This window comes from Canis aureus, chromosome 23 (genome assembly GCF_053574225.1).
Source record: "Canis aureus isolate CA01 chromosome 23, VMU_Caureus_v.1.0, whole genome shotgun sequence".
Taxonomy (NCBI): Eukaryota; Metazoa; Chordata; class Mammalia; order Carnivora; family Canidae; genus Canis; species Canis aureus.
In genome coordinates this window covers 11569306-11595967 of record NC_135633.1, presented here as the reverse complement: position 1 = coordinate 11595967, position 26662 = coordinate 11569306, and the positions used below count along the sequence as shown (strand labels likewise).

The window sequence follows — 26662 nt, the reverse complement described above, 5'->3', positions numbered from 1 at the left end:
AAAAAAAAAGGTTTAAAGAGCAGAGAGACTGAGAAGGCTAGAGTTAATGGGGAAGAATACCAAAAAGGAAGAATGCTGCATAGAGAAAGCAGGGGTCCCATTCAGTCTTTGGCTGAATAGAGGTCCGCACATAGGTTAGAGAAAATTACAATACTCTGGAAAAATACCACTGGAAAACAATGTACGAAGTCCACATGGGGCTGAGAATAGTTCATATTCCCACCAGCCACATAGAAAAGACATCATAATACATGAACATCAAGAAGAATCATCAAGGGGGACACCTGGGTGGCTCAGTGGTTGAGCGTCTGCCTTTGGCTCAGGACATGATCCTGGGGTCTGGGATCGAGTCCCACATCAGGCTCCGTGCATGGAGCCTGCTTCTCCCTCTGCCTGCCTCTGTGTGTGTGTGTGTGTGTGTGTGTGTGTGTGTGTGTGTGTCTCATGCATAAATAAATAAAATCTTTTAAAAAATCATCAAAAGGTCTCATCAAGTAATGGTTCTAAACTATTCCTAGTACATACTGCCTCACTAAAAAAAGCTTGAAAGCCAGCCTCACTTAAGTGATTCCAAGTAACTTTATCAGATATCACAATATTATTTAAAGGAACAAAACAAAATCTAGCCTTCAATATCATAAAATTCACAATGCTCATCATTCAATTAAAAATGGCAGGACTTACAAAACATTCTTGAAAAAGATTAAAGAAGACCTAAATAAATAGGAAGATAGCCCATGTTCATAGATTGTAAGACTTAATATTGTTACGACAGTAGCATTCCCCAAATAGATCTACAGATTCAATAAAATCCCTACTGAACCCAGTGATTTTTTTGGCAGAAATGGAAAAACTGATCCTAAAATTTACATGAAAGTGCCAGGAAACCTGAGCATCCAAAACAATCTTGAAAAAGGAGAAATAAGTTGGAAGACTCACTCTCTCCAATCTCAATATTTACTACAAACTTATAGAAATCAAAACTGTGTGATACTGGCCTAAGGACAGAATATAGATAAAGAATAGACAATGAGAGCCTAGAAATAAACTATGCATCTATGATCAATTGATTTTCAACAAGAGTGCCAAGACCATTCAATGAGGAAAGAATAGTTATTCTAACAAATGCTAGGAAAACTAGATATTCACATGCAAAATGTACTTGCCTCAAAAAAAGTTTACTTAAAATAGATCAAAGACCTATCTGTGAGAACCAAAATTATAAAATGCTTACAGGAAAACATAGGAGTAGATCTTCATGGCTTTGAATTTGTCAGTTTTTTTTTTTAAGATATGACACCAAAGTACAAGTAACAAAAGAAAAACTACTTTGGACTTCATCAAAATTAAAAATTTTTGCACATCAAAGGATACTATCAAAACAGTGAAAGCCCACAGAATGGAGAAAATATTTGCAATTCATATATCCATTATGGGCCTAGTACCCACAATATATAAAGAACTTTTACAACTCAACAATGAAAAAACAAACCAATTTTATTTTTTTTTTAAGATTCTATTTATTTGAGAGAGAGAGAGAGAAAGAGAAAATGAGCAAGGGGGGGAGCGGCAGACAGAATGGGAGAAGCAGGTTCCCTGGTTGATCCCAGGAACCCAGGATCCCGTGACTTAGCCAAAGGCAGACGCTTAACCTACTAAGCCAAGCCACCCAGGCTTCCTAGGACAAACCAATTTTAAAAGGAGCAAAGGCTTAAATAGATAATTTCCCAAAGAAAATATACAAATGGCCAATAAGTACATGAAAATATGTTCAACATCATTGTTCATTAGAAAAATGCAAATAAAATCACAATGGAATTCACAAATAACTTAATACCCACTAGGATTATCTATAATTAAAAAACACCAACAACAGAAAATAACATGCATTGATGAAGATGCAGAGAAAGTGAACTCTCATACAGTGTTGGTAGGACTGTAAAATATTACAGCCCCTGTGGAAAACAGTTTGGCAGTTCCTATTACATTAAACACAAAACTACCATATGACCCAGCGATTCCACTCCTAGGTACACTCCAAAAAATAATTCAAAACAAATGTTCTAACAAAAATTTATACACAAATGTTCACAGGAACACTATTCAGAATAGCCAAAAGGTAGCAACAACCCAAATGTCCATCAACTGATAAATAGATAAATTATGGTATAGCTATACAGTGAAATATTATTCAGGCATAAAAATGGAGGAAGTAGTCATACATGCTAAAACATAGATGAATCTAGAAAATAGACTAAGTGAAAGAAACTAGATACAAAGGCCATATTGTATGATGCCAATATGAAATATTTAGAATAGGCAAATCCATGGAGACAGAAAGATTAGTGGTTGCCAGGGGCCAGAGATAGTGGTAAGAAATGAAAAATGACTACTTTAAAGGTATAGTTTTACTTTTGAGATGACAAAAATCTTCTGGAACTAGATAGTAGTGATGGTTGCTCAACATAATGAATGTACTAAATTTCTGAAATTATTAATTTTTGTTACATGAAGATTACCACAATAATTTTTTAAAACTTTATAAAATTCCAGGCTTGCAAAGAAACAGGAAAATATAACCCGTGACCAGAAGAAAAATCAATCGACAGAAAGAAACCCAGTAATGAGAGAGATGATAAAATTAGCAGGTAAGGATATTAAAATAACTATTAAAATCTGCTCCACATGTTCAAAGATATACAGAAAAACATGAACATGTTAAGAGAAATGGAATATGTGAAAAAGACACATAACTTCTAAGGAAGGAAAATATAATATCTGAAATTGAAAACACACTGAATTGGATTAACAGTTAAACTTGAAGACACAGCAACAGAAGCAAAAGATTCAAGGTGAAGCACTCAAGAGAAAGAAAAATTTAACAAATGAATAGAGCATCAAGTAATCTACACACATAAGTGGAATCTCAAAAAAAAAAAAAAAGAACGTAGCTAAAGCTTTCCTATTTGAAGAAAATTATAAACCCATAGATCTAAGAAATTCAACAAAGCCCACACATAAGAAACATAAAGAAACCACATAAAGATACAAAATACATCATAATCAAATTACTGCACAATGATAAAAAAAAAAAATCTTAAAAACAGCCGGGGCAGGGAGGCAGGGGGAATGACACAATACATACAAAGAAAAAGGAAGAATGATTAGCAAACTCTTCATTGGAAACTACATAAGCTCAAAGACTATAAAGCAGCACCTTCAAAATACTGGGGAGCAAAAAGATTTGCAAACACAGAATCCTAAGAAAAATAACTTTCTAACATGAAGTAATATAAAGACTTTTCCAGACAAATAAAAGTTGAGAGACAATACAACAGCAGCAGATCTGTGCTAGAAGAAATGTTAAAGATAGCTCTTCACATAGTAGTAAAATAACACTAGATGGAAATCTAGATTTACCAAAGGAATGAATAATGCCAGAAATGGTAACTATACTAACAGAACTCTAACAGAAAAGTTTGTCCTTTTGTAATTTCCTCAAAAGACATTTGTGAACAATTTGAGCTCCATTATCCAAAAAAAAAAAAAAAAGAACCTTAACTCTTACCTCATACTATCATTACTATCATGCCATATATTAAAAATAAACCTGAAATAGACCTAATATGGGCTTAATATAGAACTTAAAATTGTAAAATTTCTATAAGAAAATCTATGAGAAAATCTTTTTGGCTTTGGGATAAGTAGAGGTCATTTAAAAACATACACTATACATGAAAAAAACTGACATAATGGATTCCATCAAAATTAAAAACTTGTGCTTTTTGAAAGACACTGTTCGGAAAATGAAAAGATAAGCCCAGTCTGGGAACAGTATCTGTATAACACACATCAGACATGTATAGAACATGTATCTAAAATATATAAAGAACTTTCAATTTAATAATAAAAATAAGCAAACCATTTTTAAAAGATATTGCTCCAAAGATATATAGACAAGTAAGCACATAAAAGCACATAATTTTTTATTTAAAAATTTTTAAAAATTCTCAAAAACATCAATCATTAGGGAAATGCAAAATGAAATGAAATAGTACTGGGATCCCTGGGTGGCGCAGCGGTTTGGTGCCTGCCTTTGGCCCAGGGCGCGATCCTGGAGACCCGGGATCGAATCCCACGTCGGGCTCCCGGTGCATGGAGCCTGCTTCTCCCTCTGCCTATATCTCTGCCTCTCTCTCTCTCTCTCTCTCTCTCTCTCTGTGACTATCATAAATAAATAAAAATTTTAAAAAATTTTTTAAAAATAATAAAAAATAATTAAAAAATAGTACTATACTATCCAAAATAACCTACAGACTTAAAGCAATTCCTATCAAAATATCAAAAGCTTTTTTCACAGAACAAGAACAAACAATCCTAAAATTTGTAAGGAATAATAAAAACCCTGAATAGCCAAAGCAATCTTGAAAAAGAAAAACAAAACTGGAGGTAGCACAATTCCAGACTTCAAGTTAAAATTCAAAGCTGTAGTAATCAAAATAGTAAGATACTGACACAAAAATAGACATATAGATCAACGGAACAGAATAGAAAACCCAGAAATAAACACACAATTATATAGTCAATTAATCTTCAACAAAGCAGGAAATAATATGCAATGGGAAAAGGACAGTCTCAACAAATGACATTGGGAAAACTGGACATCCACATGCAGAAGAATGACACTGGACCACTTCCTTACACCATACACAACAATAAACTCACAATGGATTAAGGACCTAAAAATGAGACCTGAAATCATAAAAATCCTAGAAGAAAGCACAAGCAGTAATTTCTCAGACATCAGCCATAGCAAATTTTTTCTAGATATGTCTCTTGAGGCAAAGGAAATAAAAGAGAAAACTATTAAGACTACATCAAATAAGAAGCTTCCGCACAGCAAAGAAAATAGTCGATGAAACTAAAAGGTAACCTACAAAATGGGAAAAGTTATATGGATAGAGATATAATGGAATATTATTCAGTCACAAAAAAATGAAATCTTACCATTTGAAACAAGATGGATGTAGTTAGAGAGTATTAAGCTAAGGGAAATAAATCAGACAGAGAAAGACAAACACTATATAATTTCACTCATATGTGGAATTTAAGAAACAAATGAACAAAGGGAAAAAGAAAGACCAAAAAACAGATTCATAACTATAGAGAACAAACTGATGGTTACCAGAGGAGAGGTAGGTTGGATAAAATAAGTAATGGGGATTAAAGAGTATATCTCTCAAAACACAACAAAACATTTAAATCTAGAAGGTGAATTCTCTAGCCTAAAGGTAAGATTTATGTAATTTAGAAAGATAAGCATAATTTTCTACCCCTTCCCCCAAAAAAACACATGCAACCAAAATATATCTCACTCTGTTAGTGTAGACGTTTTGTTTTTTTATCTATTCACACTTAAGAGTCTATTGGTCTGGCCAAATGAATAAGGTTAAATCAAATATTTATTGTACCTAACAATAATTAGAGCCTTCTGCAAATCAAAGTATTTTTTATAAACAATAATTAACAAGGTGTTGCTATCAATGACACTTCATAAAGAAAGATGTACTTTATATTGCCCAATCAAAAGTTACAGAAGAATGAGGTTCAGGTCTCTCAGCATACCAGATGATTTAAAAAATAAAATAAAAGCTTTATATAAAATTCCTAAAAGTTATAAGTTGCAATCTACAAGGCTAGAATGAGATCCTCAATGCCATAAAAAAATTACAGACTGCTTTGGGCTGACATTCATAAGTTAGGTTGATTTGGTAAATATCACAGAACTGTGACACAATTGGAGAACCAGAAAAAATAATATGGCAATTTATAATACCTACCTAGAAGAGAATTTTTAAAATCCCTGATATAAAATTATTCAAAAAAGTTAACACTATATAAATATAGGTATCATTTTTATGATCACTTTATTATATTTCATAATATAATAATTATTAAATGGTGTCAACAAAAAAGACTGAAAATCTGGACTTCAGGAATTTATCATCTTCAAAAATATTTTCTTTCTTCAACTAGTAACTTTCCCTTTAGTAACTAAACTATCTGTAAAAGGAAGACACCTATAATGACAATATTTTAGAACACAAGTGTGTAAATGGCTACAATCTAGCAGCCGCATTCCAAATGAGACCATATCTTTTAAAAGGTATTCATCCTAGGACCATCTAATGTAAATTGATGCCATAACTCCAAGCTGAGCCAGGATAAAATTAACAATAAGTAAAATGACAACAAATTCCTAAAGACAGAATCAATGAGTTTCATTGATGACCTAACAACAAAATGATGAATTCTATTATTCAGGTCCTTAAATAGTCCTAAATTCTAACACCATTTCATCAGTGACCTTCTCTAAAAGATGAAACACTTTCTGTCAATGAACTAACAAGTGGGATCTTTTTTTTTTTTTATTTTTTTTTATTTATTTATTTTATGATAGTCACAGAGAGAGAGAGAGAGAGAGAGAGGCAGAGACACAGGCAGAGGGAGAAGCAGGCTCCATGCACCGGGAGCCCGACGTGGGATTCGATCCCGGGTCTCCAGGATCCCGCCCTGGGCCAAAGGCAGGCGCCAAACCGCTGCGCCACCCAGGGATCCCCAAGTGGGATCTTTTACTCTTAAGTATCACGTAGAAGTTACAGAGTATAAGAAATATTTTAGTATGGTCAACAAGACTGAATAGGAAGTGGTAGCCTTTACTGGAGGTAGTACTCAGCCAATTTGAAAGAAGAACTGGTCATCAGAATCTACAGTTTTAAGAGAAGAGACAATAAATACATTGGTAATCATCATCAGAGCTTTCCTTGAAATGTTGTGAGTAACCTAAGTCTCATTACTTCCTAATGTTATCCAACAAAAATGAACAGTAGGGAAAATAATTCGACCATTGTGAACAGCAAAATAAAGTGCTAAAATCCCTGCAAAGACAAGTTTCTCAAAGTTACAGAATGTTCATGCCCTGTGTAAAGATCATACCCCTGTTAGTTATTGGTTTAGGAGAACAATGTATCAGCCAAAAACCACAACAGGGTAACATGGAACTTACTGCTTTGTCTAACCAACTTAGGTTTCTTTCTCCTTCCTCCTTTCCTCCCACCGTATCTTCCTTTGCTCTTTCAACAACTATTAAATATCTATTATGTGCCAGGCACAGTACTATGTATTAGGTCAGAATAGTTTAAAACATATATAGTCTATGCCTTCTTCATATGCTGCTCAAAACTGATTTTATTCCAAAAGCAGTGACTCTAGCAGCTGATTGTATAGCATTTGATGCAAGCCTTTAGGGTCATTTCCCCCAAATTACTCAAAACTATTCTTACTCTCCCAACAAATGAACTGTACCATAAATGTTAGGATTTCCAAAAATATGAAGCAATCATAAACATATTTACACTGCTTTGCACTTCTGCTATTCCTATAAACTATTAAAATTGAAAGTAAATCAAGAAAGAGGTCAGTCTGAACTGTTCCAACAAATCCTACATGTGATGAAAGCAGGAAGAGGGAGGGAGAAGGAATAAAAAAAATAAAAAATAAAAAAACCCTTTGTACCTGCCAAAATTCAGCAGTTATGCTATCTCTTAAAAATCAGTTGTTCTGCACGTAGTGATATAATGATGGGGAAAAAAGTAATTATAATTAGGTGTCTATTTTGATTCCTCTCTCCATAGTATCAGTAGTGAATGTCATTTGATTTTGGCAAAAGATAAGGTCGCTGACTCTTAAAAGATGTTCAGGATTACTTCTTTGAATGTTTTACATGGAAATATCTAAAAATGGAAAACATCTCAATCTCAATCACATACTGGCCAGTAGGACAATTTGCAAAATCCACAACCAAAAATAAATATGTAAACAGACAAACAAATAGAATTTGTGGTATCAATAACATTTTAAAATTTCAACAATCTGAAAAGAAAAAGAATTTCTTTAACTTATATATTAAAAAGTTGACAATGCTATGAAAACTCATTACATCTTTCAGTGTGTGCATTTATTGAGTCTAAATTACCACTAATTAGCTGATCATCTACCAAGATAACTATAATTATTTCTTTTTAAAATTATTTTTACTCAGGTATGATGGGTAATTTAAGCATTTAGATGTTTTTCCTAAATAAAATATATTATCATTATTATTACATATACAGTCTTAAACAAAAAATTTTACCAGAGAATTTCATCCACCAGAAAGTTAAATCACTTTAAAAAGTAGAGATATGATGAACATGTTAATAAACTGAAGTGCCTTCTCTCATGTATCTTGCTAGTTAAGTAATATTATGAACAAATTCATATTTACCAATAATTCAATAATGTATTTTGGTAATTCTATATCCAGATAGGCTTTTTAATATACATGTTTCCTTTCCAAGACTCTGAGTGTGTGTGTGTGTGTGTGTGTGTGTGTGTATATACTTTTATGTAAAAAAAAGAATCAAAACTTTATTATATTTGATTCAAGATGAGAACTTATTCAAGAGAATGTCATAGCTCTTAATTATATTCTATAGTATTTTCTATATCAGACATCTAAAACAAAAGGTCCTTAAATGAATATATAATCACCCCTAAAAACAGATATTTTAGTAATAGGTTCAAATAGCCAGAATGGCTGAAGACATTACAGTCATAATTATCAGGGATTCATTACAGTCATAGTCTAAAAATGAGGGAAAAAATCAAAAGCACTGAAATTACATGTCCCCAGATTAACACTCTCCAGCCATCAGTTAAATCTAACTAAAATAAATAGAACCATGGCTGAAAATATACTAAACAGTTAGATGTTCTAAAAACTACCTGCAATGCTGACCTAATCCCTTTTCTTCTCAGAGACCATCACACTTTTCATACTTCCTCCTACTAAAATAAAAGTACTCCAACTAAATCTTTAGACCCAAATATTCAAATACAACTAAAAGGTAACTGTGGTATCCTCTTTAAAGGTATCGTTCAAATACAACCACAGAATTACATGCAAAAGTAACCATAAATGCATTAGTTACTTAATAGGACAAGCATCTCTACCATTTTCTATGTTGATTAAAATGTTTTAACATTTCAGATTACAGTATCTGGTATCAAACCATGTAATACAACTTTGTTTTCAGCAATGGTATTTTATCCTGATTATAAATTTACTTTTATTCAAATTGTTGCTAATATTTAAGTATCATTGTTCTTCTACTTTGTTTTATTGCCTTTTGCATATAATAAAAAACATGAGAAATTAATTCATAAAATGTAGAATACTTACAGTTTTTATTGTACAACACAATTCATAGGGCTGTGAGTGCTTCTGGGATAAAATTAAGTAATTTCATTCCAGGATTTTCTGACTTTATTCTCTAACTTTTCACTATTCTTATATGCTATAACATGGTTGTCACACATAATTTCCCTTTTTCTTTTCTTTTTTTAAGATTTTATTTATTCATTCATGAGAGACACAGAGAGAGAGAGAGAGAGGCAGAAACACAGGCAGAGGGAGAAGCAGGCCCCATGCAGGGAGCCCGACGTGGGACTCGATCCTGGGACTCCAGGATCAGGCCCTGGGCTAAAGGCAGCGCCAAACCACTGAGCCACCCAGGCTGCCCAATTTCCCTTTTTCAATGTCAGTTAAATATCCTCCAAGCTAGAGAATCCCAGAACTTCTGATAATATTCTCAAAATACACTGTTTCTAGTTTGTCATATTAAATGCCCTGATCACAAGCAGTAAATATAACTAGGATTTTTCACAAAATTTTATCTCTCCATCCTAGCTTCCTTTAAATATTAGAGAATGTTATCAAAGTTATCAAAATTCTCAGGAGCATAATTAAGGTGTGTGTGTGTGTTGTGTGTGTGTGTGTGCACGCACGTGGGCACGTGTATGTCTACATAGAGTGTTAAGATGGGCAAAGTAAGGTCAGGAAATTTTCCATATGGCATCTGCAATTCACTTGACAAATTTCTTAAGCCTTCACTCTTCCCCAATTTGTCCTTCAGCACCTCTTTCTTCTATTTACCTTTTACCCTAAACTCCCCTATGGAAAATTTACTCTATACTAAATATATCCAGTTAATCTATTTTCTCATCCAAATTTCTTCTTGACTATACACTACCCTGGAATGTCCTCCCTAGCTAGTTCCAGCTTACCAACTTCTCTTTATTTAATGAAGCTTCTTCTGATTTAACTAACATAAAGCTGGCAATCTCCATATGAGAGTTAACCTATACATAAAATTCCATTACTCTCATTCAGTATTTCACAGTTACCTTTTGCTCATATATGTCTGTCTCTTCTGTATCTATTTCAAATATTATTCTCACCTGAAAATATTGCCTTTATAATTATATTTATTTAATTATATAATATATAATTATATATAGATATTTATTATTTATAACTATAAATGATAATGTGATATATTTATAATTATAAATATAATGTCAGTAAGATTATTATCATCATTAGCTGCTACAAGGCTATGGAAGTATTTCATGCCTTATAAGGACAAGAATCGTGTGCTTTTTTCATCTTACATTTTGAGTGATAAAGATATGTGATTAAGCATTTTTGCTATGTAGCTACATCATAATGACTTATAAAGGCCCATTTAGTGATATGATTAGCTCAGTCTACTAAAGACCCTAGTTAACTTTCAGATGTTGGCTCTGCCCTTAATAAGTCAAAACACCAAAAAAAAAAAAAAAAAAAAAAGCAAGAAAAGAAAGCCAAACACAATTTCAAAAATTAGCCAAACAACTAAAATATTTTTTCTAAACAATGCCGACTATCAAGAATTTGAGTGTATTCCTAACTTGACTAGATGTTTTAGCATTCTGTAAATGGCCTCGGAAACTAAAGCAGGAAGAAGCATCCTTGAAGAATATTTTCTTGAGCAATGATCATAGTAGACTCATATAACTCTAAGAATTTTGCTGGTTGGCCAAAACTTTAAGATACCAAATAATTTATTCTCAATTTTCCAACTTCCTGCCTTCCCAAGCCAGCCTTCCTGAGGTTCACCTAGAAAACTTCCTTGCTACCACCTGGGAATTTTTAAATCTTCCACCTGCGAAATATTCTCCAAAAGACACTGTACCTCTTTCTGTGCCCAATCTTCAAGAAATACCATGGATTGCTCTCATACCATTCAAGTCCTACAGATTAGGGGGAAATTATGCTTGCCTAAATGGAAAGGATAATTTACAAAGAACGAAGCTATTCACTATGAACTACAATCGCTGATCTGCAACTGAGAATTTAGGCAGTTTTCTCATATGCCACTTGGAAAACTTTTGTCCAAAGCAGAAATCTAACTTCACTATATCTGTTCTTTTTCAAAACTTCTAACATTCTAAAGATGAAGGGGTTGCACTCTAGTAAACTGAGAAGGCAAGGTTAAGGCCCTTGTTTTTCAACTATGATTAGACCAATGCTTTAGTTCAGAGATTGAATGAACTAGTTGTGAAACCCAACCCTCATGAGCAAACTAGACTGTTTAGCAATACAGTAAGTGTACCCTTTTCTGATTTTCCATATGGAGCACCAATTTAAAAAAATGAGAATTCTCAGCTAAATAGCAGCTTTTCTTTCAAAGTAAAAAACAAAGGCCCTCTCACAGTGCTTACATTTGTGATACATCTGTAAAAAGTGATTTTTTAGCATCAGAAAGCATTTTAATTGTAGTAAACTGAACAATGCTGAAATTGTTTGAAGAGGAGATTAAATTTAATGAAATTCACAAACAACCCCTTTTAGAAAGTAACAACAATTTTTTGAACATTAAAGAGGAGCTCATTATATCAAGACAACTCCACTGTAAAAAGCAGTCTGACTTCAATCACCGCATATCTACATGTTAATGAACTTGCTGTATAAAGCAGAGACTGAGCAGAAAAAGTAATAGGAAGACTGTCTTAATGCATATTTGCTAGAAAAAAAAATCTTCTTTAATCAGTGAAACACCTTTTCACTAGTACCTTAATAGTATCTGAAATTCCTTCCAACAACACAAAAGGAAGATGATACTTAAAAGTTTCTTTAAGACGTTAAACAGCTTGCACATTCCTTCAGTGTTCACATGCTGTCAACATCACGGTTGCAAAGACTTTCAAGTTTCAACAGACAGATACAGTCTAGTACAAAGCCTTTGTTATAATAATTTCATTGCTGCCCCCTGATCAAACATAGACAAATCTGAAACTGAAAAGTGAGAGCCAACCAGTGACCTTTGATTAGAACCACAAGTCTCAGTTTTAATAAAATGCTCGTTCATTGCTATTTGGTGCCAACAAGGAAGGTGTGTTATAGGCTGAAAGGTACAGTCAATACATCATTTATACTCATTCAATGATTTCCATTATTCACAGTTGGAATTGTTGTTATAACAAGTGGACACAGATGTCTTAAAAACAAAGGCAAAACATAAAAATGTAGTTTTCTACCTTTAAATTAAATAAAATCACTTTACCCCTGCCTCTCAGTTACTTGCTACTGCCTTATGTGCCTTACTAATTGTATTGTACTAATCTTCTTTTCTAAACTGTAATTTTCACAATATTTATTACTAATACTTAAGTCTAAGGAGTGCTGGCAATACTTACTTTTGAATTCCTAGTTTTCCTAGGCTATCAGTGCACCATTAAAATGCATTTCTAAAAATAAAATAAATAAACATAAAATACATTTCCAATAAGCTTATCTTGATTGAAGTAAAAATTTGAAATTTGGGCTTATTTTATTTTGCCTTTTTCTTGCCAAGAAAAAAATGTTTCACACTACAGTCATAGTTAGAATATTCTGATATCTAATATCCTACCTCTCTTAAAAGCAATGCCTCTCCCCAATAAAGTAATGGCCCAAGAAAATGCAAATCAAGCCTAGTTTTTATAACTTAGATGCTAAGAGTGGGAGACAAGATAGGGAGGTTTTCAAAGCCAACTCATTCATAAATATTGTGGTGATTCACCCAAAGAAACCATTAAATCAGGTTAAAATTGGGAACTAGAATAGTTAGGGACATGCAAGCTCTACAGTATATGCCCTAGGGTGATCTTCTTAAGCCAATACACTAAAATATTTCAACTCTTGCCTTAAGACCAGAGGGCTTCAGATGCAATTACCAGTGTTACTGCAAGTACCCAGCAGTGCCTGAGACACAGCAGATGCATATTTTATATACATAAATATAAAATACACATAAAATATGTGTATATATGTATATTATATATATAATTCTTATATATTTTAAGTACTTACATATATATTTATATTTTATAATATAAATATCTAATTTAACATAAAGATAAATACATTTTTAAATAAATATATATAAATATATAATAAAGAAGCATGAGGCTATAACTTTGCCAGGCTGAAACTGTAGTAAAATTACAGAGGTGATCTGAGGAAATAGTCTATCTACAAATCAAAGTAGAGAGGAATGAGGGGATGAATAAGGGAAAGAGACAGGGAAGAAGAAAGTGAAACAGGGAGGATGAAAGGAAGGAAAGGAAGAAACACAAGTGTCTTAAAAATAGCATAATAAGGGATCCCTGGGTGGCGTAGCAATTTAGCGCCTGCCTTTGGCCCAGGGCGCGATCCTGGAGACCCAGGATTGAATCCCACATCGGGCTCCCAGTGCATGGAGCCTGCTTCTCTCTCTGCCTATGTCTCTGCCTCTCTCTCTCTCTCTCTCTCTCTCTCTGTGACTATCATAAATAAATAAAAATTTTAAAAAATAGCATAATAAAAAATCGTGTTGTTTGTGTTGCAACTAAGTATTGCTAACCACTCACTCTGGGCACCACAATATGCTCAGTAGTCTGAACTTCATCAACAACTGCAGTTGTACCACCTCACCTGCTGTAAATAAACAGCCACACACACACCCTGACAAATCCTGAGATACAAGCATAAGGACTTAGCTTAGGCAAATAGAAAACTCATGACATCATTCAGTTTGCCAGATCAACTGACTAGAGCTCAAAGCTCATGAGGGCAGGGACTTTGTTCATCTCCTACACTGCTATATCCCTAGCACCCAGATCAGTGCCTGATTAGAACAATAGGTATTTAATACCAATTGCTTTAAAACTTATATCATCAACATTAATATTTCTAGGTCCCTGAATAGACTACAAATTAGGGCAGCAGTTCTCAAAAATGGTCATGAGATCTCTGAGGGTCCCCAAAATACTTCCAGAGGTCTGTAAGTTCAAAATTATTTTCATGATAAGGACAATAATATGCTATTTGCCCTTTTCACATTATCTTGTAAGGTACAGTAGAGTTTTCCAAAGACTGTATAATGATGTCACTCCTCCAAAAGCTAATGGAATATGTCCTTCTGTATTCCTGTGTTTTGAAATTTCTAATATGAAGACTTCCATTTCTGGTAAGATGGAATAAAAGTATTTTTCTCTATTCCACCCTCTAAGCACAACTAAAAACTCTGGACATTGTATATAAAATAAACAATTAGAAGACTTTAAAAGATGAAAAGAAGACAAACTTGCTAGATCCTCAGGAGCTGAGGAATGACATGTGATGAATTTTCTGGATTTTATTTTTCCTCATATTCCCAGACTCAAAGCTAAAGGAGCCAGCAACCTAGAAACACCAATAAACAAAGACCAAAATCATCATCATCATCATCATCATCATCATCATTACCATCATCACCTCCAAGAAGAGCCTGCTCACTCTAGCCAAAGAACTAGGAAAAGGGCAGCTTTTAGCAAGACAGAAAGCTTTCAGATAATAACTGCTCTAATTTCAGATAAATGCCACAGGAAAAACTGTGGCTCCACCCTGACCTAGTCAAACTAATAGGTCAGGCTAGAATTTCACTCTCTCACAGCTATACTTAGGCACCCAACACTCACCCCTCACCCTCAAGGAGGTTCAAAGAAGGCCAGGCAAGGATCTGAAACTTTCACCACCAGCAGCCAGTAATAAGCCCCTGTAGGCTCTCTCTCCTCTTGTGTAGTGTCAGTGAAAACATGTAAGGAGTTTGAACTTCTACTCTCACCAGGCAGGAACAAATGTTCTTCCTCTTCCCCCTAAGATCATATCAGAGGAAGTCTAGTAAAGAATCAAAACATTGACCAGTGCCCAGCAGTAACAAGGCCACCTCCACTGTGATGTCAATGAAGACTACATGAAGAGCTAGAACTCCTCATCCATCAGTAATGAGGAGCCCCAAAACAAGTGGGGAATCTGGACTTCTATACCCACATGGAAGTGGCAGCCATCTTCCCCCTAGTTGAACAGTGTCAGAGAAAATCAGCTAAAACAGAAGATTTACATAAGAAAATGACTGTCATGCGGCACCTACGCAGCTCAGTCAGCATCTGACTCTTGATTTTTGTCTCAGGTCATGACCTCAGTGTCAGAGGACTAAGCCCTGCATCTGGCTTGCACTCAGCACAGAGTCTGCTTGAGATCCTCTCTCTCCCTCTCACTCTCCTCTTTCCCTTGCTGGTGCTTTCTATAAATAAATAAATAAAATCTTTAAAAAGAAAAATTAGAGTATCATAATACCATACAAAATAAACAGGTTCAAGCCAAAAATCACTATCATGCCATGCCAGGAGATTTCAAATTAAATGAAAAAAATTCTAAATGAAAAAGACCAATCAATAAATGCTAACATCAAGATGTTAGATTATCTGACAAATATTTTAAAGCAGCCATGATAAATTTATAAAATGAGCAAATTGTGAACACACTTGAAACAATGAAAAAATAGAAATTATCTATTAATAAATAGAAAAAAAAGGCAACCTATGGAATAGAAGAAGATATTTGCAAATGACATCAGATATAGTGCTAGTATCCAAAATCAATAAAGAACTTAACAAACTCAACATCCAAAAAACAGGGGTGTCTGGGTGGCTTAACCAGTTGGGCATCTGCCTTTGGCTCGGATCATGGTCTCAGGGTCCTGGGATTGGGCCCCATGTCAGGCTCCCTGCACAGCATGGAGTCTGCTTCTCCCTCTGCTTCCCAACCCTGCTTATGCGATCTTGCTCTCTCTCTCTCTCTCTCTCTCAAATGAATGGATGGAATCTTAAAAAAAAAAAAAAAAAAAAAAAAAACACTCAAAAAACAAACAATCCAGTCAAGAAATGGACAGAAGAATGAACAGACATTTCTCCAGAGAAGACATACAAATGACCAACAGACACAAGAAAAAATGCCCCACATCACTTGGCATCAGGGAAATACAAATCAAAACCACAATGAGAGGCCACCTCACACCAGTCAGAATGGCTAAGATTAACAAGACAGGAAATAACAAATACTAGCAAGGGTGCAGAGAAAGGGAAACCCTCTTACATTGCTGGTGGGAGTGCAAGCTGTTACAGCCACTCTGGAAAACAGTATGGAGATTCCTCAAAAAGTTAAAAATAGAATACCCTATGAAACTAGTAATTATACTACTAAGTATTTACCCCAAAGATACAAATGTAGTGATCTGAAGGGGCACCTGCCCCACAATGTTTAGAGCAGCAATGTTCACAATAGCCAAATGATGGAAAGAGCTGAGATGTCCAGCAACAGATAAATGGATAAAGATGTGAGATAGATAGATAGATAGATAGATAGATAGATAGATAGAATGGAATATACTACTCAGCCATCAGAACGGATGAATATCTACCATTTACATCGACATGGATAGAACCAGAGGGTATTATGCTAAGTGAAGTAAGTCAATCAGAGAATTCTCATATGGTTTCTCTCATATGTGGAATACGAGAAACAGTACAGAGGATCATAGGGGAAGGGAGGGAAAACTGAATGGAAAGTCATCAGAGAGGGAGAAAAACCATGAGAGACTATTAACTAACTATAGAAAACAAAGGATTGCAGAAGGGAAGGTGGGGAAGGGGATGGGGAAACTGGGTAATAGGCATTGTGGAGGGCACTTGGTGGGATGAGCACTGAGTGTTATACTATATGTTGGCAAATAAAACTTAAATAAAGACAAATGTAAAAAAAAAAAGGAAACAAACTAAGGGTTGCTGGAGGGGAGGTGAGTAGGGGGATGGGCATTAAGGGGTATGGGGTGTGATGAGCATTGGGTGTTAAATGCAACTGATAAATTACCGAAAACTACATCTGAAACTAATGATGTACTATATTTTGGCTAATTTAATTTAATTTTTTTAAAAAAAGGAAAAAAGAAAGAACCAAGTGGAAAACTTAGAACTGAAAACTACAATAACTAAAATAAAAAACTCAACAGAGGGACTCAATTGCAGATTGGAAGGGACTGAATCAATGAACTGGAAGATAGAACAATACAAATTATCAGACCTAATAGAGAAAATAGACTACATAAATGAACAGATTGTTAAGAACCTTTGGGACTATGGCAAAAGATCTAATATTCATGTCATCAGAGTCTTGCAAGAGAGGAGAAAAAAAGTGGGGCTAAAAAGTACTCAAAAGAAATAATGGATGAAAACATTTAAATCCTACCAAGAGATATCATAAACCCAAAGGCTCAAGAAGCTGAGTGAACCTCAAATAGCATAAGCCCCTCCAAAAAACTCCATATAAAGACACATCATAATTAAACTTCCAAAAACTAGAAACTCAAAAAAAAAAATGTAAAAGCATTCAGAGAAAAATGACACCTTACTTATGGAAGAAAAACAACTCAAATGGCAATGGATTTCTCATCAAAAACAGAGGCCAAAGGAAAAGTGGCACAATATTTTTCAAGTGCTGAAAGAAAGGAATTATAAACCCAAAATCCTATTCTGAGTGAAAATATCCTTCAGGAAGGGGAAACCTAAACATTCTCAAATGAAAGAAAACTAGGAAAGCAGAATCCATCAACCCCAAAAGAATAACTAAAAGAAGTTCTCTAAGCAGAGAGGAAAAACAACAAAAGAAGGAATGCTGAAACATCAAGAAGGAAGAAAAACAAGTAGGCAAAATATGGAAACATGCATAAATACAATATGCTTTCCTTTTCATCTCAAGTTTTCTAAATTATGTTTGATGGCTAAAACACACTGCCTAATGTATGTAGAAGAAATATTTGAGACAATTATAAATTGAGATGGATAACTGAATATAAAAGGAGATAGGTTCTATATTTGACTCAAACTGATAAAATGGCTACACTAGTATTCAGTAATTGATAGAACTGGACAGAAAAACACTAAAGATAGAGGAGGAACTCAACAAGAAGAATAAAATCTAACTGCCATTTATAGAACACTCCACCCAATGGTAGAAGACACATTCTTTTCAGGTGCCCACAGAACACATACCAAGATAGACCATCAACTGGGCCATATAAGAAACCTTAACAAATTTAAAAGAACTGAAATTGTACAAAATGTGTTCTCTCACCGCAGAGGAATCAAACTAGAAACCAGTAACAGAAAAATAACAGGACAATCTCCAAATGCTTGGAAACTAAGCAACACACTTCTAAATAATCCATAGGTCAAAAAGGAAATCTCAACAGGAATTTTAAAACACACTAAACTAAAGAAAAATTAAAATATATCAAAATTTGGGTGACATGGATAATGCAGTGCTCACAGGGAAATTTATAACGCTAATTGTATACAAAAGAAAAAAATTAAATCAATAATCTAAACTCCTAGGGCACCTGGGTGGCTCAGTTAGTTAAGTGACTGACTCTGGATTTTAGCCCAGGTCATGATCTCAGGATCCTGGGATGGAGTTTTGAATGGGGCTACCTACACTCAGCAGGGATTGTGTTTGAAGATTCTCTCTCTCCCTCTCCCTTTGTCCTCCCCACCCCCACTCACATGCCCACTGGCACACACACTAGATAGATAGATAGATAGATAGATAGATAGATAGATAGATAGATAGATATTTTTTTTAAAAAAAACTGTCTAAACTCCTACCTCAAGAACCTAGAAGAAAAGAACAAAATAAACCCAAAGCAACCAGGAAAAAAAGGAAACAAAAAATTGAAACCAATGAAATTAAAAATAAGGATACTAGGAGAAAAATCAATAAAACAAAGAATTGGCTCTTTGACATGATAAATGGAATTGACAAGCCTCTATCAGGACTGATAAAGAAACAGAGAAGACACAAATTGTCAACATCCAGAATGAAGTGAGGTATCACTACAGACCCTGTAGACTTAAAAAGAATTACAAATGAATACTATTAAGAACCCTACACACATAAACTTGACAACTTAGATGAAATGGACTTCCTTGAAAAACACAAACTACTACACTTCATCCAATATGAAATAAATACTTTGAATAGCCTTATAACTATTAAGGAAATTGAATTCACAAGTACTCCCAAAAAGAAATCTCCAGGCCCATATATCTATCAAATGTTTACAGAAGAATTAAGACCAATTCTACACAATCTCTTCCAGAAAATAGAAGAGGAATGGATACTATCCAATTAATTTTATAAAGCTAATATTACCTGATACTAAACCCAGACAAAACAAAAAGGTACCAAAATAAAGTTTCAGACCAATATCCCTCATAAATATAGATGCAAAAGCTCTTATCTTTTTAAGAAGAACCCATTGAAATAAGTGTCCATGGTAATCTCTTCTTGGTGGACAAAAATAATTTTAAAATAAACAAAATAATCAATAGGAAAAAAATCCCATGTTGTAAAAATCAATTGAAATAGCCCACATAGGGGATCCCTGGATGGCTCAGCCGTTTAGTGCCTGCCTTCAGCCCAGGGTGTGGTCCTGGAGTCCTGGGATCGAGTCCCACATCAGGCTCCCTGCTTGGAGCCTGCTTCTCTCTCTGCCTATGTTTCTGCCTCTCTCTGTCTCTCCGTGTCTCTCATGAATAAATAAATATTTTTTTAAAAAAAGGAATAGCCCACATAAACAAAAGCCTTTGGAGTCCTAAGTTCTTTTTTAAAGTGCAAAGAGGTCCTGAGACCAAAAAGTTTAGAACTTCCAATTTAAGGCATCAGCTCTTTAGTTTCCTAATAGCTATCTAAAGTGCTACATCAGAAATCTTCAAGAGTCTTCTGAAATAGGAGCAACATCTCTTTAAGGTCATCTTCAGAGTAAGCCCTGTGAGAATCCAAAAATATTTTCACCAGCCTTTAAAATACTTAATCTCACATGTCCTGTAGGAGTTAAGATCCTGTCTTGATGATAACAGATTCTGGGGAATGAACAATACTATGTCATATTACAGTTTTATCAGCCTAAAAGTATCTCTGGGAAGCTTAGGATAATTTCTGCTAGAATGAAGAAATAGATTGAGTCAGTCAAGCAAGTATCCCAACCAATTGGGAGTTCAAAAAAACTCATCACTTCCCTAAAGTTTTCAGAAATCCTTAGTTCTGACTGCAAGAAATAGACATCGAGATAGTATCTGACATATCCGCTAGGATGACCCTAATAAAAAAAAATGGAATGTAACAAGTATGGCAAGGATATAGAGAATTTGTAACCTTCATGCATTGTTGGTAGGGGTATAAAATAATACAGCTACTGTGGAAAACAGTTTATGGCAGTTTCTAAAAACATTAAACATGAAATTACCATATGACCCAGCAATTCCATTCCTAGGTATATCCAAAAGAATTGAAAACAAGTGCTCAAATATCTGCACACATATGTTTTTAGCAGCAGTATCCAAAATAGTCAAAAGGTAGAAACAAGAAATGTTCTTCAATGGATAAATAAACAAATTGTGATATATACACAATGAAATATTATTCAGTCATAAAAAGGAATCAAGTACTGATAATGTTACAACATAGGTGAACTTAGAAAATATTATGATAAGTGAAAAAAAAGCCAATCACAAAAGTTTACATATTGTATGGTTCCATCCATATGAAATATCAAGAAAAGGTAAATCCATAGAGATTTCATGCTAGGACGAAAGAGAAATGCGGAGTAACTGTTCAATAGGCTTGGGATTTCATTTTGGAGTGATGAAAAGTTTTGAAACTAGATGTATGTGGTGGTGGTATAACATTGTAAATGTACCCAATGCCACTTAACTATTCACTTTAAAATGGGTAACTTTGTGTTATGTAAATTCTATGTCAATTTTTAAAATGTGAAAATAAGGACATAGTGACTTGACCTTAAGGAAGTGAAGTGAAAACAAAAAATTCAAATTGTATGCATAAAAAACAGTAGCTGAGGACCCTTGACTCGAGTCAATATTAATTTTCCCTCTTAGATCTTCCCACAGACCTCTATCCATTACTCCATTAAAAGTCATCACAATATAGAATCCAAAAATATTTTTGATGTCTTTTACACTGTTTTTTTTTTTAATACTTTATTTATTTATTCATGAGAGAGAGAGAGGCAGAGACACAGGCAGAGGGAGAAGCAGGCTCCATGCACCGGGAGCCCGACGTGGGATTCGATCCCGGGTCTCCAGGATCGCGCCCTGGGCCAAAGGCAGGCGCTAAACCGCTGAGCCACTCAGGGATCCCTCTTTTACACTGTTTACCTTTACTCTTCCAATGTATCTTTTCTCTCTGCCTTCCTTCATCCTTAACACTCCCTCTGCCACCTCCAGTTATAAGTTAATCCAGGGCAGTAGCCATTTATTTTTTATATTTATAATTCTTGGTGCCTGCTTCAGTGTGTATGCTCAATAAATTTGTTAAGTGAATGAAAGAAGAAACAAATTAATAGGTGCAATGTAGACTTGCATGTAAGGATCATACAGGTTGAAGGACATTATCAAGTTATGTTCTGCATCTTAAGTTGGGATTTGTTGTACCAATAAACCCCAAACTCAGATATTGGTTTGCTGACATTTTTTAACATAGCAAGCTGGCTGCAATTATCAAACTCTTGTGAAATTCTTTTTAAAAAGCTGAAATTAACATTAATCTCAATCATTTTAATTTTTAAATAAATAAATACACCTTAACACTGTTTTTGAAAGTTCAACTATACCTCAAAATTAAACAAAATAAAATGGTAGGATAGTAAAATGGTCAGAATTCACTTTATATACTGGTACCCATTTAAAGAGCAAAAGAATTCAAATACTGACCAAAAAATTATTTTTAAATGTTTATCTAATTATGTGTTAAGAGAAATTATTTTACATGTGAGAATTATCAAAAGTGATAACTAATAGGATCATCCCTTTAACTGATATTCCCATCAAAATCAGATAAAAATATAAAAATTCTGTTTCTTGGATATAGCAATGTAAATACCATCTGGCATAAATGAGACTATTTACTTAAAATGATCTTGTTTCTCTTACATTGTATGATCGGCTGAGTAGTCTTTGGTTTAAATATTTTCTTTTACTTTAGGTAAAAAGAAATTGTGGTTAATTAGATAAAAATAACTAAAACTGAAGTTAATCTTGAGCTCTTAAATCACACCTCAGTAATTTCATTTTTTAAAATGTTTTCAGATAAACTGTTAAAACTTTTGAATATCTCAGAATTTACCAGGTATATATTTATAATACTATAAAACATAAATGAGGGTATTGAATAGTAATATTCAATCTCCAGTCCAAAAAACTGTAAATATTTGCCAAGAGCTACATAATATAATTATGAGATTCTTTTTATGCACAGATTTGAAACAGACTTAATACAATGTATGAAATGTGTTACATTTGCAGTAGGAAGACAAAGACAGTCTTAAAAAAACAAAAATCAAAAAACAAGCCCTCTTCTCTGTCACCTTTCAGCCTTTGAAGATCTCCCCCTACCTTTCACTTACCAAATAAAATTGAATACTAGATTTTGAGGATTCACCTCAATTACATGACCTATTTACTGGTGCAACTTTCAAGTCATTTTTGCTGTTATTCATTAAAAGAGAAACAAAGACATTATATTAGTTTAAAAGATATTCTATGCAGAATATAAAGCTTCTGGATTTTGTTGGAGAAAAATTTTTCGATCCAGTTTAATAAACAAAACTAATTAATATAAGCTCAAAAAAGTGCACAAATAATATAAATTTGCAAAGACAAAGGAAAATTCACCTACCTTGAGATGTTTACCCTTTTGCAATACCAATAAAAGTCTTATAATGCTTCTACGGTTTAATTCAAAAGTTTATTTATGAAGCCCACCCTGATTTCCTGTAGCTGATTTTATTCTTTCTCATGTCTGAAGATACAATCTTACCACCATTCTAGCAATTGATTATATATTATCTTGTATTGCCCTAACAACTATAAAGTTCTCTGAACTCAGAGATGCACACTAATTATTTTCTATCCCCATGAGTCCTGGCACATAGTCAGAACCTAATAAATTATTTGCTGATTTGAAAAAGCATGTAACACATATTGAAACTTAAAACAATACAGATTAATTTATTTGGGATTTCTGATGGCCAAGGGCTTTTTTTAATGGAAGAATACTTTTATTTGAAAAGGCAGCTGTCTCTCATAATATATTGTACAACAAATTCTCCAAAGTGTATTTCCCAGTAACTTTTAATTCAAATGCACGAAATTTTCAAAAACAAATAATCTTTTATAACATTCCTTTAGGAGCCCTTTGTGAAGGGCTGACTGTACCTATAAGCAGCTTTCTTGGGAACACTAGTGCTAATCAATTTTTTTATGGAAAGTGTGGTGAATCAGACTTTAAGTTTTTCAAAACAGCTCGTATTAATTTAAGTACTTGTATTTTCCTTCACCACTATATGAAAAAGACCGAAATTCTTTATAGCCTTTCAATACTTCAGTTAATAAGTATGCTAGAAATTTTCAAATACAGCTATGTTGCTTTTAGCCAACTAATGACAACATTATTAAAATAATATGCATCCTAATTGTAGAATGGCAATTCAAAGCATTTTGAATTAGGATGCTATGCTTTGCAGAAGTGAAAGGATTAAAACAATACTGATAATATAAATATTTATATAAGATTTATGTAAGATTAAGCTTCTAGATGAATAAATATCTATCCCAATATTACCCCTTTTTTTCCTACCAAATACTGCAATTTAAAACTATCACTTTTTTTAAGGTTTTACTTATTTATTTGAGAGAGAGAGAGAGAACACAAGAGCACACAAGCATTGAAGAGAGAGAAGCAAGAAGCCCAATGAGGGGCTCCATCCCAGGACCCTGGGATCATGACCTGAGCTGAAGGTAGCCACTTAACTGACTGAGCCACCCAGGTGCCCCTAAAACTATAACCTTTTTAAAAGAAAAATATTTAATCTACTTCAACATTTCTGGAGTGTAAGATTTTAGGGTCCTCAGAGAAGATATTATAACGTTTGTTTCATATTTGGCCTATTGCTTCTTTTGATTTGCTACCATTGCATTTTGTTGTACAAAAAAATAAAAACAAAACAAAAACTTTTAAAAGGTAAAAGTATTTTTATATAATCAAACTCATTTCAAGTGTAATGCAAGTGAAATAAGTCAGTCAAAGAAAGACAAATACCATATGATTTCACTCACATGTGGAATTTAAGAAACAAAACAAGTGAGCAAAGGAAAAGAGAGAGAGGCAGACTAAGAAACAGACTCAACTCTAGAGAACAAACTGATGGTTACCAGAGGGGAAGGGATGGATGAAGCAGGTGATGGGGATTAAGAAGGGCACTTGTGACGAACACTGAGTGATATGTGCAATTGTTGAATCCCTATATGTACACCTGAGACTAATGTTACACTGTATATTAACTATTCTGAAATTAAAGTAAAATAAAATAAAATAAACAAATTCATTTCAGACCTACAGGTTCAAATATTTCACTTTCAACAAATGGTATGAGAAAACAGTGGAGCTCCTTAGGCCTCTTTTTTTTTTTTTTTTTTTTTCTAGTAATCACTTTTAGTGATTTTTAAAGGACGTTGCAATATTCCCTATATAATTCAATCTGTATGAATAAAATTGTGAGGTATGTGCCAAAGCAAAGACCTTTAAATTCAGTGTTTTAAAGTAACTGTTTTCATGACTCTATTATAGATTACTTTGAACTGGATAGAAATTACCTTAAAACATCATAAAACATATAAGAACCTATAAGGAAAATTTCTTTTTTGTTCCAGTTAATTATCAACTGACAGTACTAGTGTTCTATTATTTAAAATAAATGTATTATGGTGTATCTTGCATATAATTGAAAAAAATATTTTTGTTTACTATTACTTTAACAAAAAGAAAACTACAGTACTGAAAACATTCATTTTAACATGATTTATTATTCACTTAATCTCAAAACACTGTTATATTGTCTAAAATGTTCAACAATAAACTATACTTATAAAATTAATTGGTATTTCACATTACCAAGACTGTTTCATATAAATATCATAGTAATGTTATAGCAACTCTTGACTTCACCACATAAAAAACTATTTAACAAATAGCTGAAATCACAATGCTTAATTTATTTTTACTAAAATGGAAAGCTTATACAAACAAAAGTGACTAATAATATTTCTCAGCATTTAACAAAAGCCTTTTCAAAAGACATTGTAATCTGATTAATTTTAAGTTACCTATATTTATATAACTGCTATGAAAAATTAAGCCTTTCTAGTTGCAAGACTTTTCATCTCTTGCCATCTAAATTGTACTTCTGTAACTTTAATAGAGTATGTAGTTTGATCCTTTTAGCTAATTAGTGGATCAGCAAGAAGGAAGTCAGGCCATTGCAATTACTGTCCACATGTTCATTTATATCAAATACTCTACAGGTCAGCCTAAACCTGTTTCATTTCACAAAAGACTATTTTTTCCACCTGTTTGTTTTATTTCACAAAGATTCTTTTTCCTTATTCATAACGTCTTTCTGAAAATGATCAACTCTCCCAGCATTATAATGGCTACTTGTTCATGCTGTAGAAATAAAAGGTAATAAAATTTGCCTTAAACAAGCAGAGACAAAGAGGCCAGCCTCTAGACTTATCGTTTCTGCAACTCTCTTTTAACCATTCTAATTCTGTCTCTAACTCTTATATTAAAGTCTGATCATATATATTTAATTCCATTCTTTAAAATTTCAGTAGACAACTTCAGTGCTAACCTACCACTGCCCTGTCAGAAAATCTTTGATGTCACAGCATAATAGCTCCTGAAAGAACAGCACTAATACTTAATGTAACATGAAACCAGGGCTCTGCAGTGGGGCTGTCTGCTGTCAGGAACAAACAAGTTCACTGCTGTTCCCCAGAAGTGACAAGGTTAGGACCTAACTGTACAACAAGCTTCACTACCAACAGAGATTTATTTTTATTAGAAACTAAGAATGTCACTTATTCTTTTAAATATGCCAATCTCTATTTTGAAAATAAAAAATAAACTATATTTTAATGTCAAACAATGCACGTGGCTCAATTTTTCCCAAAGCCTATAGAAGGTCTCCAGTGTTTTTGAAGAATTAACAGACCAAATGGAAATAGCTAAACTTACTACTAAGGATCAACTAATGCACTATTTTATTATTTCAGAAGTCACATCAAACATTTACATTTCAAAAACTTTTATAATATCCTTGGGTTGGAAGTGACTATAAAGACCTTTCTTAAGATATTATTACATGATACCAAAACGTCTGCTTACGGCTAGCCATTTCAAACCAAAAGATTCATCAACAGAAAAAGGAATCACTAAAATAGTAACTGTGCAGAGTCAATAAAGGAATTCGTACCTTGATTTTTT

General features: G+C 33.6%; 1 protein-coding gene and 1 long non-coding RNA gene across 12 annotated transcripts in view; one reads left to right on the top strand and one right to left on the bottom strand.

Annotated features, from left to right (window-relative positions):
- SOX6 (SRY-box transcription factor 6) overlaps positions 1 to 26662 on the bottom strand; it is a 665852-nt gene that overhangs the window by 529548 nt on the left and 109642 nt on the right. The window lies entirely within an intron of this gene.
- Positions 1 to 26662, top strand: part of LOC144294605 (uncharacterized) — a 102525-nt gene that overhangs the window by 68560 nt on the left and 7303 nt on the right. For 2 of the 4 annotated variants that reach the window (XR_013361952.1, XR_013361949.1), the window contains one exon: positions 2554 to 2648. This is a non-coding gene — a long non-coding RNA (uncharacterized LOC144294605). Of the gene's footprint in view, positions 1 to 2553; positions 2649 to 24010; positions 24784 to 26662 lie in introns of those variants that run through there. The other 2 variants (XR_013361951.1, XR_013361950.1) reach the window with 2 other exon arrangements.